This window comes from Oryx dammah, unplaced genomic scaffold (assembly GCF_014754425.2).
Source record: "Oryx dammah isolate SB20612 unplaced genomic scaffold, SCBI_Odam_1.1 HiC_scaffold_8, whole genome shotgun sequence".
NCBI lineage: Eukaryota > Metazoa > Chordata > Mammalia > Artiodactyla > Bovidae > Oryx > Oryx dammah.
Window position 1 is genome coordinate 53,321,835 of NW_024070192.1, and position 18,185 is coordinate 53,340,019.

Genomic DNA, 18,185 nt, shown 5'->3' on the forward strand with positions numbered 1-18,185 from the left:
GGGGAGCGCGCGGGGAGGCGGGTGGTCGCCGGCGGGCGGGCGGGCGGCGCGGGCAAGGCGGGCCAGGCCTCGGCGAGCCGGCGCCGCCCGGAGCCCCTTCCCCGGTCGCTGCCCCTTTTGTGTGGGCGCCCCTCCCCGCTCGGCCCGGGCCGGGGGGAGCCGACTGCTTGGCGACGGCTGGCAGGGGGCGGCGGGGCGGTGGCGGGGCGCCTGCCGGGGCCTGAGTTCCTTTTAGGAAAAGGGGAGGTGCGCTTCCTGCCCCCGCCGAGGTCGGCTTCGCTTTCTCTGGTCCCACCCGGTCCCTCGGGAGCTGCATCTCCCGCGGCTCGGCCAGGGAAAGTTCACCGGGCGCCGTCCCCGCCCCTCGGCCCCCGCCCCTCCGGCTCTCGGTGCCCCGGGCTCTAAGCTCCAGGGGGGTGGTGTTGGCGCTAATTCATCCTTTCCTCTCCGTTTGCGGCATGCATTGTTCGTTTTACACCTAGCACGGGCTTGTCCGTTTCTTTTCCCCTTGAAAGAAGTTTTCGTTCCAAGAAATTTACACTGAAAGGAAATTCCTGGAGAGGAATCTGATGTCAGCAGAGGAAGCTTTTAGATTTTCTTCATTTCGGTGAGAGTGGAGGGTGAGGGGGAACGACTGGGAATTTTTCAGTTATCCTAGGGGTGACCTAGGAGACAGGACCACCTTCCTCCCCTCCTATCGCTCAGGCAGGGGCTTGCTGAGCACCGGGAGTAAGCCCTCCGGTTGGCTGGGCGTCCTGAGAACCCTTAGCCACCCGGTCCAGGAGAAAGGACTCAGGGAGGTGCCTGAGCCTCTCCTTCCTTTTCCTTGCCACGCATGCTCACCTTGCCAGCCTGGGTGGAGCTGGCCAGGTGTGCCTGAAGGAGGTGAGGGACGCCAGGAGTTCTCCGAGAGGGAGTCGTCTCACCATGAGATTTGGCAGCAAGGAATTAAGTGTGAAATGGGGCCCTCTCTGCTGTTGGCCGATGAGGTCTTTGGGACCTCTGTTTGCATGAAGGATAGCATCTCTGGGATGGAGAGAGAAACCTGGCTCAGGTCACCAGGAAGCTGGAGGGTGTGTGTGGGAGGGTTGGCTTTGAACTCACTCCCACTCCTGCCCCAGTCCACCTTCTGCAGTTAGAAGGAGCAGGAAGCAAGGGACCAGGAGTGGGGCCTCAGGCCTGGACACATCCTTAGATAGGAGAAAGACCTTGGGCAACTAGCATGACCCAGGGATGATAATATGCTGGGGTGGGGTGGAGATTGGGGCCAGAGGTAGGGGTCATGGGCCCCTTTGAGGATCTGGTGAAAGCTCTAACTCCCCTCTCCCTCCCTCTGGCACAGGCAGGTGTGTAGGGACACATTGTGTATGCAGTATCAGAGGGTCACTGTGCCCCTTGCAACTGGGACCCCTGTTAAGATCTCGAATCTGTGGTTCAGCCTAGGTGTTTCAGAACAGTTCCCACTTTTGTGTTGAGTCAGTGAATAGTTCCAGGGTGTGAAGAGCCGATCTCTCGAGAGGGCTTTTCTCATGACCTTCCGATGCAACTCTGGGCTTGTGGCCATGGAGACCTGGAAACTCTGCACCGGATCCCAACTCCCGACAGTGAGCCAGAGAATGGGGGCCAGTGGGGTGGCCGTTCTCCAGGGGCTGATTTTGTTGCCTTTGTGGTGAGAAGACTCTGGGCACTAACTAGGCCAACGCCACAGAACTGTTGAATTAGAGGTAAATATAGGGATTAGGGGCTTCCCTGGTGGCTCAGCTGGTAAAGAATCTGCCTGCAATGTGGGAGACCTGAGTTCGATCCCTGGGTTGGGAAGATCCCTTAGAGAAGGGATCAGCACCCCCCTCCAGGATTCTGGCCTGGAGAATTCCATGGACTATATAGTCCATGGGATTGCAAAAAGTCGGACACGACTGAGCAATTTTCACTTTGAGTTCCCTGGTGGCTCAGATGGTAAAGAGTCTGCCTGCAATGCAGGAGATCTGGGTTTGATCCCTGGGTCGGGAAGATCCCTTGGAGGAGGAAATGGCAACCCACTCCAGTACTCTTGCTTGGAGAATCCCCTGGACGAAGAAGCCTGGCAGGCTACAGTCCATGCGATCACAAAGAGTCAGACACGACTGAGCACTGAGCGGCACAAAGGGATTAGGGTGAGGGATGCTGTCACAACAAAATAGGAGTCAGGCGCCGTAAGAGTCCCAGCTCATTCTTGGGGGAGCAGGGTTGAAGTGGTGGAATGTGCTTCAGTGGAGAGTGTAAGTGTGAAAGATGCTTATCCTTTTTTTTTTTCACTTTTTGGTTGAGCCGCTCAGCACGTGGGATCCTAGTTCCCTGACCAGGATCCACCCCACGCCCCATGGTGTCTTAACCACTGGACCGCCAGGGAAGGCCCAGGACACTCCTTTTGAGGAGGTCTTTGTGCAGAGTTGTTCAAGGCCAGGATTGAGGTATTGTAGGTTCCTTGTTGTTCAGTCACTAAGTCAGGTCCAACTCTGAGACCCCATGAACTGCAGCACGCCAGGCTTCCCTGTCCTTCGCTATCTCCCAGTTTGCCCAAACTCACATCAGGTTCCTTAGATCCTTAGGGACGAGGGAAGGGGGAGCAAGCCAGAAGGAATGGCTGTCACCATCCCCAGTGTGTCCGCAAGGAGACCAGGCCTGCCTTTTCTTTCTTAACCAAAGCTCACTGGGCCCTGGGCTGCTGCCCAAGTCTTGGTGGCATCACCCTTGTTGGGGATCTGGAAGAACCTTTAGCAGGGTCTGCCATCTATGGCTTCTCTGGTTGGTATGGAGAAGCCCTTCTTAGGTCCCAGTGGACCCAGACAATGGTAGTTCATGGAGGTTTTTCTTTGACTAACAGACACAGTGTTGAGCAGATAGTAGCACTTAGACTTGTTTCTTCCTTCAGGGTTTCCTGTCTGTACTTTGCCTTGATAGATTTCCCCTGATCCTGGCAATGAGCAGGATAGGCCGGAGTGTTCTAGAGCCTTGGGAGCAAGAATCCGCTTTGACTATGCAAGGTGCCCTGGAAGGAGGTGAAGCCTCTGTTTTTTTTTGGCTTTTATGCTTTCAGGAAATGAGAACCGTAAAGGACCTGGGGGTGCTCTGGTCCAGCGGGCGGTCCCTAACTTGGGACTTGTAGGTTATTTTGTAGGTGGGCTGTAAGGGTCCTGCGGCAGTGATGAGAGGTTCCAGGACCTGTCTGCCTGCCGCCACTGCGGCCGCCACGGGTTGGCGAGGATGCTGATTGTGCTGGCTCACTCAGTTCCCTGACGGCCTCTCTGATGTGTCTGAACAATGTAATAGATTCCGAATAATCCAGCTATTGCTCTTATCTTTAAAACAGGTCATAAATGACAGGTACAGTAACAATGCCTGTCCACACAAACTCCTTTTTCATAAATTGTGAAATGCACTGAGGAATGATTGGTGGGATAAAAAGGCGCCAAATCTCTCTAACTTCCACCCCCAGGAGACAATCTGGCCACTCCGTGTCCATTTCTAGAATGGCTTTGTGGTTTAGCGTGTAGGATCTGAAGTTACATACATTTTCCCCGTTGCACTCCCAGCTCTCCATCTTACTCTATGACTTTGTAGGTTCTTCAGTTTTTCAGCTTTGGAAAAAAAAGAAAGGAGATAATATGCCAGACAAAGAGCAAGTCTTCTTTTAGAGTTGAAACTATTATTATCATTCTTCTTCTTATTTCTGCACTTGGGTGCTAACGTTCCGAGGCATCTTATTATTAAAGAAGATCTTTGGTAAAAACTGTAGAGGCTGAGGCTGGCTTTTGGAGATGTGGGATGGAGTGGGGTGAGGCTTAAATTTTGAGCAGAGGGGAACACACAGTGGGGAGATGAGCCTGAAGTGTCAAGGGTGATGACAGAGAAATATCATTGGGGGCAGAATGACTCAGCATTCGTAACCCTGCTGTGGAACTAACTCTCCTCCCTTTTCTTTGGAAAATTTCCCTTCTAAACTGGTGAAGGTGGGGTGAGGGGGTGAGGATCATAATCAGTAAAGAGGGTTGACTGGCTTTTTAGATTACTGTTAACAATTGATTCTGAAGGAAGGGGGTCTAGTGTGGGGGTGGGTAGGCTCAATGACAGTCCAGAGTAGAAGCAGGTCGGGGTTTCTATGAAGCCGTAGGCTTGGGACATAATTCCAGCCTCGCGGAACACTCGCTATGGGTCAGACCCTTTTCCAAGTGCTTCTCATGCATCAGTTCATTTAATCCTCACAAGATCCTATGAAGGGTTAAATCTGTATTTCAGTGAAGAAACGGAGACAGAAGGAGGTTAAATACCACGTCCAAGATTGCATGGTTGGAGAGTGGCAGAGCCAGGCTTTGAACCCAAAAGGCTTGGTTACAAAGCTTACATCTTTAGAGAAAGTCTGAGAGAGACCCCTACTGAGCTGAGGGCTGAGAGGTGGGGATGGTGGGGTGGTGGGATTGGAGGGGTGACGTGCTCCTAGTGAAGGGCTGACAGTGCAGCAGTCAAGCATCGTTGGGATGTGCTGAGGGTTCAGCCTAGCACCGTTTACTGAGAACCACTGGCTGAGTGCCAGACACCCTCCTGGAGCCTGAGCCTGAGTACAAAGGTCGCTAAGACATGACTCTGCCTTAGAGATGCCTGCAGTCTAGGTGGGGGGAACAAATATGTCAGCCTAGAACTTCAGTTGCCATGGCGAACGCTGCACTGAAATGAGTGCTGAAGAGGCAGATGCTTTGGCAGCCAGAGGCGGAACTGGGCAGGGAGGGCTTCCTGCTGGAGAGGGCACTTGAGCTGAGTGAAGGTTAAAGGGGCTGTTGCCCCCAGCCTTTCGATCTGGTCAGAGTATATATCACTGTTCCACTCTATGAACTCCTCAGTGGAATCGAGTTTTCCGGATCCCACAGCACCCTTGCCTTAGTTGGCTCCCTTGGTACCTTTGTGGTTTTTAATAGTCACCTCCTCTATTGCCTGAGCAAACATGCTGAAGAAAAAATAAAAATCTTGTCAGCGTTATTGCTCAGCACACAGTGATTCACTCTTGTCTCTCCATACTTAGAAGCAGGACCAGCAGCAAATGAATGTAAACTGCAGAGGAAGGACTTAAGTAAGATCTGAGGACAACATTCCAGATAGGATGTGAGGACAAGTGACTCACGGTAGCAGAGGGGAATGGCCATCCCCGAAGGTCTTTAGTAATGGGAGCAAGTTCCATTTGTCTTTGTGGTTTAAGAGGTTTCATCTGGAGACAGGAAGATGAAGTAGAGGCCCCTCGAGATCTGTGTCAGCTCAGCACAGGGAGGGGAAAACAAGCTGGAATTTTTGAGCTAGAATGTCACTCAGATCTGGCCTAACCCCTCATTTTCCTGTTAAAGTGACTGAAGAATGTCTGTCTCCTTAAGTGGGTCATTTATTAATGAGCCAAGACACAAACCACATCTGCCCACAGCTGGGTGCTGCCCTGCGTTGATCCCTGTCAGAGGGGGTGCACTCTGGGGGCACCCCACAGCCCTACCGGGTGGAGTCCATGCCTTGTGAAGAGGGCTGCAAGAACCCGCAAGGAGTTGGCTGTCTGGCTGTCGGCGCTAGAGAAAAGCTTCAGCTCCTCCTCACAAACTGTTCTGAAAATGGCCCAGTGGGAGCTAGCGGTCCTCTCATTCACTCCAGCATTCTTGCCTGGAGAAGCCCATGGGCAGAGGAGCCTGGTGGGCTGCAGACCGCGGCCTCGCACAGACCCGGACATGACTGAGTGACTGTCACTCTCACTGCTCACCCTCCTGGCCAGCACCTGAAAGAGGCTTGGGCACACCTCCAGGGCCTTCAGTAAACGTGGTTGAATGAAGAGTAAATAGCAGACCACCCAAAAGGTATTCCTCTTTTACCAAACACTTCTTGGCCAGTGCGTTGCCCTTTTCAACTCTGTGTTGCTTAAGCCAGCAACTGAATCATTACACGATGCCCCCAGCGACAGAGAGAGGCACCCAAAAGTGTGGGGGCAAGCATGATGGACAAAACAGTTTGGGATTTTTCTCAATGTGTCTAATTCTTTTGAAACCGTATCAAGGGTGGACATATGTTCATTGATGATGACTTGCCTTTTTCTGTTTGTTGTAGTTTGTTGTTCCCAGCCTGAAAGTAAAAAGGCTGCGTTTTTCAAGTTTAGGAAAAGCGTGTGGTCTAGTTATCTAGGCTGCATTCAGCAAGATGGCTATAGAGATCACCGAAGGAACAAGGCTGGCTCTCAGAAGAGAATCTGATTAAGGAGGAGCCAAACGGGAGCCAGTGCCGGACCATGAATTTAGAATACTGAGTGGTGAAGTTTACTTCCTGGGGTGAATTTCAGTGGACTTGTGGAAATTAAAGAAAAGCAGCAGCAGAAAACCCTATGGCAGGTCTCTTGCTTCTTACCTATTCATTAAGGGAGCATTGAGTTCTAGGAGGCACCCTACCTCCCGCAACCAGCGTGCTAAATCTGGAGCTCTGATGAGAAGATCCTCTGCGGTCATATAGGGTGATCAGGCTTAGGAAATGATTTCACTTTGTTCAGGTCTGAGATTAGTTTCGGTTTCAGGCTGTACCAGGAGCTGAGAGAGAGAGCCTGAGCTAGAGCGAGGGAGAGGAGGAGGAGGCTGCTGGGAGAGCCTCACCATTGGCTGCCGCGAGTGGCAAGGTGGGCGGGCAGGGAACTCCTGCGCTGAGCAGGGAGAGGAGGAAGATGAATCAGAGATACAGTCAGGGGAGGCAGCCATTGAGCATCTGTGTCTATGGACCGGGCATCAGCCTATGACGGTATCAGCAGGTGTGTGTAGGGCAAAAGCCGGCAGAGTTACAGGACTTCTGAGCCGGGGCTGCGAGGTCGTACGGAAGCTGTGAAACACAGACTACCTGGACGGAGTGGGTTTTGCATGAGCAGGTGCCAGGCTCGGAGGAAAGCCAGGCGTCAGTGTGCCACAAACCACCCTCGCCCCCTTCTTATACCCGTAGCCTTACAACTTGCATTCTCTTGCATTTGAGTTTCCCTTTTTTCAAAAATCAAGACAAATGAAGGTTTTAGAGCTGATAGTTGAGAACCTGCAGACTTTTACGAGTTGGTGCATCCTTTAAGATGCTGCCTTCAAGCTGTCGTTTCTCCTTGAGACGGTTTGCGCCCAGTCTGGTGGTTTCACAGGGCATCATTATCTCAGAAAATCAGTGCCTTCCCTCCCCTGACTGGCTCTGGGTGCGGCAGACACAGATGTTTCATCCCACCCGAGCAGTGTTACAGCACCATTGCATTTTATTCCTCCAAGTCATAAATTCATTTTATTGCTAAAAGAGAGAAGCATTGAATTTTAAAGCCAGGAAGGATTTTGAAGATCATCCAGACTGCTCCTAGAGGAATTTGTGGTCCTGGGTCATTAAGCACCTTGAAAAAGATCCATAGAATGTAGTGAAAAACTCTGAGTCAGACTGCCTGTGTTTGAATCCACCTTTGCTAGTTGCTGCTGTGTTCTTGGGGCCAGTTAACTCAATTTCTGAGTCTTAGTTTCCTGAACCATACAATGGGAGTGATAATATCCCCTAACTGTTGCTGCTGCTGCTGCTAAGTCACTTTGGTCGTGTCCGACTCTGTGCGACCCCATAGACGGAGGCCCACCAGGCTCCCCCGTCCCTGGGATTCTCCAGGCAAGAACACTGGAGTGGGTTGCCATTTCCTTCTCCAATGCATGAAAGTGAAAGTGAAGTCGCTCAGTCCTGTCCGACTCTTCGCGACCCCGTGGACTGCAGCCCACCAGGCTCCTCCGTCCATGGGATTTTTCAGGCAAGAGTACTGGAGTGGGCTGCCATTGCCTTCTCTGCTAATTGTTGCTAGTGAGGATCAAATACTCGTTAAGCATTAGCACAGTGCTTGGCAAATCATTAAGTTCTCAATAAATGTTAGCTACTGCTAACATTTGTTATTATCCTCATTTCATGAAATCATATAATCGTCAGTGGCTAGTTGCTGTTAGAGCCAGGGCTACAGTGCTAAACTCTTTATAATACTAGTTTTCTCCAGCATGGCCATGCAGTGATTTAATCACAGTCTTGAAACACACAGAGAGCATTGGTGAAAGTACTTGTGTAGAAATCTAATGCATAAACATTCATAAAAAAGCTGGAAGAAATGGGCTCAATCCATGTATTAGATATAGTTAGACTGTGGGCATGAGGGCATGTATTTAACAAATAATCTGTGTCCACAGACACCCTTTATAGTGTTTAGAGGTTTCCTAAATGCCAGAATGGTTACCTCTGCTGGAAAGGTTGGGGAGTTCTTCCATGTTTTTATTGAACTCTCCTCAAATTGGAAACATCCATTTCAATGAGTTGTGATGGCAAGCAGGCTTTTGGGTGTAATGGAAATATTTCTGTAGCCTGGCTGCTGTTTATCAAGGGTGAAGACAGTGCATGTTTTTAAAAACTATGGGCTTGGCAGAAGTCCACAGGTCTTAGGCCAGGCTAGCACAGATGCCTTCCCAAATGATTTGCACTGACCTTTTTTGCAAATTGCTGACAGCTTGGGAGCCTCCCAAGGGAGGCTGAAATATTGTTGAGGAGGGTGTCATCCTTGGCCTTGAGGGGTCTTTTGACACTTTTGATGGGGTGGCATAAGGCCGCTTTGGTATATTTTCTTGGAATATGAAAACAAATGGAAATTAATTTTGTTTGGCAAATCCTGCAACATTCCCTCGTGATATTGCCACTCTCTGGGGCTTACAGAATTGAAATCTGTTTTTGATGCTGATCCATGGGACTTCTCAAATTTCCGTGCCTGAGGGAGAGAGCTTGTTAGAGTGTGAAGTTTGTGAGTGTGTGATTCAGAGTCCAAGATGAGAGATCCAGTCTGAGTTCTACTGTGTATGGACTGTCATTCTGAGCAGATCACTTAATTTCTTAGTTTGTACTTTTCTTGAGTTTAATCTGTTATTGTACCCACAACAACAAATGGATTTTGAACACATCTGTTAGCCAGAGCTGGTAATAACAGTCCCTATTGCACTAGATGGCACTAGATGGGGCTTCCCAGGTGGCGCTAGTGGTAAAGAACCCGCTTGCCAATACAGGAGGCCTAAGAGGCACAGGTTCGATCCCTCGGTCGGGAAGATCCCCTGGAGAAGGGCATGGCAACCCACTCCAGTATTCTTGCCTGGCGAATCCCCTCGGACAGAGGAGCCTGGTGGGCTACAGTCCACGGGGTCGCATAGAGTTGGAACGACTGAAGCAACTTAGCGTGCATGCACGCATTGCATTAGTTGGCTGTGATGGTCTAACAATAATTACATTTTGGTTAACTACTTATTGCATACCAGTCACCTCTCTCTGCATTTTAAGAGGCTATATTTATTTACTCAGCCCACTATGTGTACAGTAGTATTTACCACTTTCCAGATGAGGGGATGGTGACTCAGAGGGCTAAGTCAACATGCCCAAAGGCACACAGTCAGGTAACTGAGGAACTGGGGTCTAAACCCTGAAAGCCAGGCTGCTGACTCTGTAGACGGTGTTTCTAAGACGGCTTTGTTGTCGTGTAGTACTTCTTACTCTTCCACTGTTCCTCTTGTTGTTTGACGAGCCGAGAGAGGGATAAGCTGAGCCTGGAGGTAGATTAAGTGTACAGATCACAGTGTTGGAAAGAATGAGGAGACGGAGCATATGAGAGCTTTTTTTGGAGTTATAGGGAAACAGCTGTTTCTAAGTTTGGGACAAAGCCGAAGAGCACCGGCAGAGACAGAGCAGGACATTTTCTCAGTGGCTTTTTGTGCTCTGCTGTGAGGCGCTGCACTGTGGATTCAAGGGCCATGTGTCTCTTTGCTTTCCTATCACATTTTATTTGCAAGCCTGTCTTTCCATTCCAGCCCTCAGCTGTGACAGCTTCAGAAACTTAGAAAACTGCCATAGATACGGATAGCAAATTCTTGAGACATGAAAGGCAAGGTGAAGGATGGGCTTGTTAGTGGAAATTCTTCTTTGGTTTTGTATTTCGGTGAACCTCTATGGGGGTGAGCCATGGAGTGGCTTGTGCTCAAAGGAGAGAGATTTGAGAACTTGGGTGACTTTCTTCTCAGGAGTTGTCTTGATAAGAGAATGGATCATCCTATTAGCTTTCATCTTGGAAAAGAGAGCGGGTGCGAGCGGGTGCGATGGTATTTGACGGAAACCAGAGGCCTTCTGTGTGTGTCGTCCCAGGGCAGAGCTGGGCCGACACAAGGGCCTCGGTGGCTCGAGCCAAGGGTGGGGGCTCTGGGGGCTTTGGGAAGGGCTGCCGGCTTTGTGGCACTGCCACCTCCAGCCCTCTCCAGCCCTGAGAGGCTCTGGGGAAGGAATAGGCCTTCTGAGAGCTTCCCAGGTGGCTGAACAATAAAGGATCCACCTGCTAATGTAGGAGACCTGGGTTCGATCCCTGGGTCGGGAAGATCCCCGGAGGAGGAGATGGCTACCCACTCCAGTATTCTTGCCTGGAGGATTCCATGGACAGAGGAGCCTGGGGGGCTACAGTCCATGGGGTCGCAAAGAGTCAGTTGTGACTGAGTGTACACTCACGCATTTTTAAATGGCAAACCACTGGTGAAATTCATACATAGCAGTGATAATTTTGAGGATATTAATGTAAAAATTCATCCCATACAACTGGACAACACAAACATAATTTCTGATCTTTAGGGATGTGGATGGCTACTCCGACTCCGCCCCTTGAAGGGGGTGGGGCGGGGCCCTCCCTGTGTTAGTTAGTACCTGGTTCCCCTGGTACACTTTGGGGGACCTCTTGTCTTCTTCTAGAACTAAGAAAGGAAGCTTCCAGGTCCTGGAGTCACCCTGTTTGTCTCTGAGCTTGTGAGGAAGCTGCGGGGCACATCCTTCTCTGACCTACTCTCCGTGACCTTTCTGTGCTCTCCTTTGGATCATGAGCTGAGTCTGGGGTCCCCAGAGGAAGGCGAAGTCCACTTGGGAGGGAGGGATTGCAGGAAGACTCCCTCAGACCAGCCACCCAGTTCAGGGATGGTGACAGGGTGGTTGTGTTTTCAGACTTCCTTTGACCTCATGGCACAGTTTACCCAGAGTGGTTGTGTTTCTCCACAAGGCCCCACTGCCACTGTTTTGCCTCATTTTCCTTCCCCAGCCATCAGCAGCAGATACTTTTTGTAAAAAAAAGGAAATAGGTATTTGGCTGTGTTGGGCCCTGGTTGTGGCTTGCGGGACCTTTCCTTGCAGAGTACTGACTCTCTAGTTATGGGCATGGGCTCAGTTCCTCCGAGACATGTGGAACCGGACCAGGGATCAAACCCACGTCCCCTGCATTACAAGGCAGAAGTCCCAGTACCTACTGTTCTTACACTGCTCCTGTGTGTAAGAGGATTTACTCATGTCAAACATTTCACTTCAGTTATTTAATTTAGTCCTGTACCAAACCTATATGCCAGGGATTATTGTCTTTTTAGATGGGGGAACTGAGGCTGAGGGCTAAGTAACTTGTCCAAGTAATAGCTACTTACTGTGTGGGATGTTTTTTTCTTTGTTTTACAGTTTATGATAAGAAGTTTCAAGTATACCCAAACTTAGAGAAGCTAGTACAATACGTTCCCATGGACCCATTACCAAACTTCTTCACTCTTTGTGGAGAAGCCCCCACTCTGGTGCTTCGGGGGCTGCAGCATACAGCAGATACCTTTGTGTGAATTAGAAGAAAGGAGCCTTTCTCCAGGGTTCACAACTTAGTAAGCCGAGCATAGGCTGGATTCACCCCATCTGCCCCTACGGGTGGACACTCTGTGTAGTGAATAGCCCACATAACTGTATGTGATGGCTCTGCCTGCCTCACTTCTCTTCTCATCTAGCTTTTGACACAAAGAGTCCAGAGTGATTTCTCTGGTTGGCCCTCAATTACAAGGGATGGGGGGAAGAAAGCTCAGGTGTTGGGGACTTCTGGGGCTAGAATAAATTAAGCAGGGGGGTAATTCCAGAGGAGATACTCTGGCTGCAGAGGAGGGGGAGGGCGAATGAGCTGAGTCTTTTATTGCTCCTGGTTTTCTACCAGCCACCTGCTCTATCTGATGGCTCTTCCCTGATGCCTTCTCTCTTCTGTTCTGTGCCCAGGGCAAGGGAGGCACTTGTATGTGTCCACGTGGCTGGCAGGGGGGCAGCTGGTAGAGCCCAGGGTATGAAAAGTTGGTGTGGACTCAGTCATGGCTGTCGCCCTCCTGGAGTCACTGGGACAAGCTGTCTTTGCCTTCTGGCAGCTTACCTTTTCTTGGGGTGCAGTTTAGCCAGTGGCCCAGGAGGGAGTTCCTGACTTCACGCCTGCAGAACTGCTCCTTTTAGTCCCAAAGTCCGGTCTATGGGTCACCAGATAGGGGCCATCTTGAAGAGAGAAATTGGGTCTTTTTTTTTTTTTTTTTACTGTGCTCTTGCGAAGAGTTGACTCATTGGAAAAGACTCTGATGCTGGGAGGGATTGGGGGCAGGAGGAGAAGGGGACGACAGAGGATGAGATGGCTGGATGGCATCACTGACTCGATTGACATGAGTTTGGGTGAACTCTGGGAGTTGGTGATGGACAGGGAGGCCTGCCGTGCTGTGATTCATGGGGTCACAAAGAGTTGGACATGACTGAACTGAACTGTGCTCTTGGCTGTACCCATTACAGTGTCTAGTCTTGGGGTGCTAGGAATAGTTGTTAAACAAATGAATGTTAGACAATTGAAGCATCCTGCAGACCAGAGAAATGTGCTGAAGAGCCCCGGTTGAACGTTTTATGTGTTTCAGTTGGGAGAGTAGCTGCACTATGCCGCAGTAATAATCAAACTCTGACATTGCAGCAGCTTGACACAACTACGTTTCGTTTGTGCTCATAGGAAGTCTGACATGGGTTAGGCAGTCCTCCCCCCATCTGTAGTCTCATCATCTGGAACATGGGGCCATCACAGTTCCCCAGCCCCTGGCTTTTAACTGCCTTACCAAGGAACTGACACCTACTACTTCTATGCACATTTAATTGGTCAGAACTTCTCACATGGCTCCAACCTAACTGTAAAGGAGGCTGGGAAGTGTAGAGGGGTAAAGGGTGGTCTTCATGGTTTCAAAGGAGAGGATTTTGTTTTGTTTTTTGATAGGTAAGAAGGGAATTTATTAGGATTTGGAGAGAAGCACACTCCACAGATAGAGTGTGGGCCATCACAGAGGGCGCGTGCTGCCTGTATTTCTTATCTCTGGTTTTAATCCATCAGAGTGCCTACAGCCTCATCAATTATCGTCAGTTGTCATATTTTTTTTAAAAACACTAACAAGAAGGGAACACCTGCCACTTTCTTTAATCCAGGGAAGAAGGCAAGAAATGGCCGAAGGGGAGTCACATGGCAGGAATTTTAACCTCTCCGTTATTACATTTTTGGGGATTCATTCCCTGGTGGCTCAGAGGTTAAAGCATCTGCCTATAAAGCAGGAGACCTGGGTTCGATCCCTGGGTCAGGAAGATTCCGGAGAAGGAAATGGCAACCCACTCTAAGCCTGGAGAATCCCATGGACGCAGGAGCCTGGTGGGCTACAGTCCACGAGGTTGCAAAGAGCCGAACACGACTTCACTTTCACTTTCACTTTTATTACATTTAATCTTGTGATAATCATTTAGTCACTCCACCTGTGTGAGCCTCTTTCCTCATCTGCAAAAGGAGAATAATTATCCAACCCGTCTGTTAGTTCAGACTCTACTGATTGCAAGTAACAGAAACCAACTTGAGCTATTTGAAGCCAAGGAGAATGCAAGAATCAAGGGCAGGAAATACCGTTGGCCTCCCTAGGGCCTGGCACTGCAGGATGCCACTGCTTCTGTGGATGTATGCCAGATGTCATGGGTCCTCAGCCCCCAGATATACCCATTTTCCTTCTAGAAGCATCAGACTGGATTGTATTTCAGACCTCTGATTCAGATTCCTGAGAGAAGAATCTGATTGGTCCCTTACTGTCGGTTGTCCCCTGCTGGTCCAATCAGCGATGGCCAGGAGCACATGGTCATACAGTGCCACCTGGCTTGGGCCCTTTCCCCTGTGAATGTGGGTGGGGGCAGTCCTCAAAAAAGGTGCTGATGCTTACCTGGTTCAAGAGTTGTTGAGCCGACTGGATGACCGTAAGAGAGCTTTGAGAACTATTAATATAAAGTGCTGCATAAATATGAGCTGGCAGGGTGGTGTGTGAGGAATCTTGGAGATTGCACTGCCCTGAAGAGGGGTGGGAGAGATTCTATTGCTGTGAGAGGGAATTTAAGTTTTGTTGGAGGCAGGGGAGATGTTTGTTGGAAAGTCATGGAGCAGAGACTGAAGGGAGTGGACAGGACTAGCATGGTACATTGCCTGGGTCAAGCTGTTCATAGGCCGTTAGACCATAACGTAAAAGGAGTACTCCTAGCATGGTACATTGCCTGGGCCAAGCTGTTCATAGGCCGTTAGACCATAACATAAAAGGAGTATTCTGAGTGTGTTTTCACCTCTGTCGTCGAAACTGCGATTGTGGAAATGATGTTAGTCCAGATTATGGCTCTTTAGTCCTTGTCTGAGAAGGCAATGGCACCCCACTCTGGTACTCTTGCCTGGAAAATCCCATGGACGGAGGAGCCTGGTGGGCTGCAGTCCATGGGGTCGCTAAGAGTCAGACACAACTGAGCGACTTCACTTTCACTCTTCACTTTCATGCATTGGAGAAGGAAATGGCAACCCACTCCAGTGTTCTTGCCTGGAGAATCCCAGGGACGGGGGAGCCTGGTGGGCTGCCGTCTATGGGGTCGCACAGGGTCGGACACGACTGAAGCGACTTAGCAGCAGCAGTCCTTGTCTGACACGGTCCCAGTGGGCTGACTGTGGGCAAGTCATGTCACTTTCCCTGGGCTGAGTTAGTTCCACTCTTTGAAGATGTCCATGTAACGTGGGGATTAAGGCACGAAGTCTGGAAAGAGACGGTTGGGTCTGCATCCTCACCATTCGCTTGCTAGCTGTATGACCTGGGGCCATCTCCTAACCTCCTCCAGTCTGTGTCCTCACTTGTGACAGGCGGATATTCATAGTACCTACCTCATAAGGTTATTGTGCCAGTTACATGAGATGAAAGCCTGGTAAAATATCAGCTAGTGTGGTTAAGGGAAGCCAAAGCTGCCGGCTGCCAGGGACCCGCGGCCAGTGTGGTAACACTGTGTGCTCAGTACTCGTGAGTCAGAGTGAACACGAGGCCTTCAGGGGAGGGTGGGACGCTGGAGGGCCTGGGGACCCACCACTAGAGGCAGTCTACGGGCTGGCGCGCGCGGCTTTCCAATAATGCAGTTCCTCCCTGGAGACTGCCGCGCCCGCCCCTCGGCCCTCGGCGCCGCTTCTGGGCTGGCGGTCGGCCGGGTTCAGGAAGTTCAGCGGCCCCTTCCCTGCAGTCTTGGGAGGTCCTGGGTCACAAACCAGAGCCAGGTTTAGGATTAAACTGCTTCCCGTGGTGAAACGGCAGTTTCACCTCTTCAAACAATTTTGAAGATCTCTTCAAAAAATAAATGAACCCCCCACCCCCCACCCCAGACCACAGGACAGACTGAGGGCTGAATTATTCAGACGCCCGGCTGGCTGCTCGGGACGCGGGCCGGGGGAACGAGGGCCCGGCGCGCGCCCTCGGGCTGCGTCCCTGCGCCGCCCGCCCGGCAGCCCCGGCCGCCTTCTGACGGCGGAGGGGCGCAGGGGACGGGCGGGGCCGCGGGGAGGGCCTGGCCGGGTGTCCGGGCGCCGCGCCGCCTCCCCGCCGGAGGGCCGTGGCCATGGCAACCCGGCCGGCCGCGGCCGCGCGCGCTCTCAAAGGCGGCCTTGTTCCCGGCGGGGGCCCTCCAGGCCCGGGCAGGGAGGGGCCGCGCGGAGGGCCGGCCTGCGGCGGAGGAAGTGCCGATCCGCGGCCGCCTCCCTCCCCAGCTCGTTTCCTGGAGGCCCGGGTTTCCAGAGCTCCTTCTGGAGAATGAAGAGAAACCTCAGCAGGAGGATGTGTTCAGGCGACAGTGTGTGTGTGTGTGTGTGTTTCTGTGTGTAACTGAGAGGAGGTAAGAAAGCTTGGGGGGAAAACAATCACTATGTTGCTGGCCTCATAGAATGGAAGAGTCTGGTGCCTAGCCAGTGCCACCGGAAGCAGCTCTTTAAGACTCACTCATCCTTTTGGCAATGAATATCAAAGGAGAAAATGTCAGAGAAAATACCAAGTCACTCATTAGATGTAACCTAACCACATGGCAATTTACATCCTTATGTATTAGCTAGTGAATTTTTGTGAGAACTCTGATCTTGAGAGCTTGAATAGCCTTTGCTGTTTTGGGGGGAAGCTTGGCCCCTGGGATTTCCCACCCTTTGTTTAGTCTTCAGTGTTGAAAGTGAAAGTGTTAGTCCCTTAGCTGTATGGGACTCTTTGTGACCCCCTGGACTGTAGCCCGCCAGGCTCTTCTGTCCATGGAATTCTGCAGGCAAGAATACCAGATGGCTTGCCATTCCCTTCTCCAGGGGATCTTCCCCACCCAGGGATCGAATCCTAGTCTCCTGCATTGCTGGCAGATTCCTTACCAACTGAGCTATCAGGGAAGCCCAAGTATAAAAATTGGGAAGGATGGCATGTTTGCTCTCTAAGCAGCTTGTGAGTGACGAATGCATTTCCACTTCGGGCTGCTAGGGTTTAAGAGCCAGATCTTCTTCCTTGACACCTTATCGCTCTTTGGCTTTCTCTGAAGAGGTGGCCTGCAGGGGTAGCCTCAGGTGTGGGGAGTTTGGGAGGCAGGACATGAACTTGACTGCATCCGGTCAACACTGGCCAGGCCACTGTCAATCACTTCTCCAGATCCTCCTGGAAAACCCTTGAAGCAAGGTGTGGGGAAAGATTCTTGCCTTTGGGTCTCCGAAAAAGGCTAGTTCTGGGCCTGAGTTTAATTCCAAGTCATGATCAGCCCGAGGGAAACAGCATTGTCGGGTAGACTGGATTTTCTACTGTTGTGGCTGTGCCTTGGCCTCATGCCTTCCATTCTGGCCAAGAAAGGTGCAGAGCGGTCAATAAACTTGAGTACACATAGGCGGGCATCCTGGCCATTTAGCAAAGGGTCCTCACACCCAAGCGACAGCATGGAGGGGGGCTCCTTCAGAGGCTGGGCACTGAAACCAAAGTCAGGCGGCTGGACTCTCACTGACCCCCGCCTCTGTCCCCTCCTCCTCGTGAAGCTTGGAAGATTGTGTTAGTAGATTATTCTTGTCATATACAATTGAATCTGGAGGAGATGGTGCTACCTGCAGTGGCTTCTTCATCTAGTGGGGGTGGAGAGGGCTCAAGAACTTTCCAGACTCTTCTGATTAGCATGAAATAGGTGCTGCATCGGAGAAGGCAATGGCACCCCACTCCAGTACTCTTGCCTGGAAAATCCGATGGACGGAGGAGCCTGGTAGGCTGCAGTCCATGGGGTCACTAAGAGTCAGACACGACTGAGCGACTTCACTTTCACTTTTCACTTTCATGCATTGGAGAAGGAAATGGCAACCCACTCCAGTGTTCTTGCCTGGAGAATCCCAGGGATGGGGGAGCCTGGTGGGCTGCCGTCTATGGGGTCGCACAGAGTTGGACACGACTGAAGCAACTTAGCAGCAGCAGCAGCAGCAGCAGCAGGTGCTGCATGGAGCATTGTCTAGAGCTTCCCGAAGACGGGGGGAAAAATGTAGTTCATGCTTCTGGAGAAATTCCGTCTAGTGGATGAACCAACCAGCACATTAAAGGAACATAAAGGGCCTGTAAAGTGATAGACATTCTCGTTTACTTGTAGAATCTTAGACCAGAATTAGAAAGTGTGTGCGGTGGGCCCAGACACGGGTGAGTCAGAAGCTCCCCAGGGGTTTCTTATGCACAGCCAGGGTTTCAGGCCATGCCCCAGTGCAGTGTGGGAGACACTGGCAGTGTCTGGAGATGTTTTTGGCTGTCACAAGTACTGACAGTAGTGAGAGCATCTTGTAGGGAAGTAGCATACAGCAGGGTTTGGAGGTAGGAGAATGTGGTTTGGGTTTGCAAAGAAGAAAGCGGTTCGTGGTTTCAGAGAGTCAGCTGAGATCCGGAGTTGGTTTTTCAGCCTGATTCTCCCCAGTGTGGGTTGTGTCTTGTCCAGGCACTTTCGGTTCAGACATCAAGCCCCACTGGCTGTGT

General features: G+C 51.1%; 1 protein-coding gene and 1 non-coding gene across 3 annotated transcripts in view; both read left to right on the plus strand.

Annotated features, from left to right (window-relative positions):
- The window catches only part of CUEDC1 (CUE domain containing 1), an 85,070-nt gene that overhangs the window by 1,016 nt on the left and 65,869 nt on the right, over positions 1 to 18,185 (plus strand). Inside the window, exon 1 of one of the 2 annotated variants that reach the window (XM_040244271.1) lies at positions 15,135 to 15,203. The exons of the other annotated variant lie outside the window; for it this stretch is intronic. The gene's annotated coding sequence lies outside the window, so the exon portion shown is untranslated. Of the gene's footprint in view, positions 1 to 15,134; positions 15,204 to 18,185 lie in introns of those variants that run through there. 2 annotated transcript variants of the gene reach the window in all.
- On the plus strand, positions 13,411 to 13,483 carry TRNAY-AUA. The gene has a single exon. It is a non-coding gene; the product is annotated as a tRNA-Tyr (tRNA).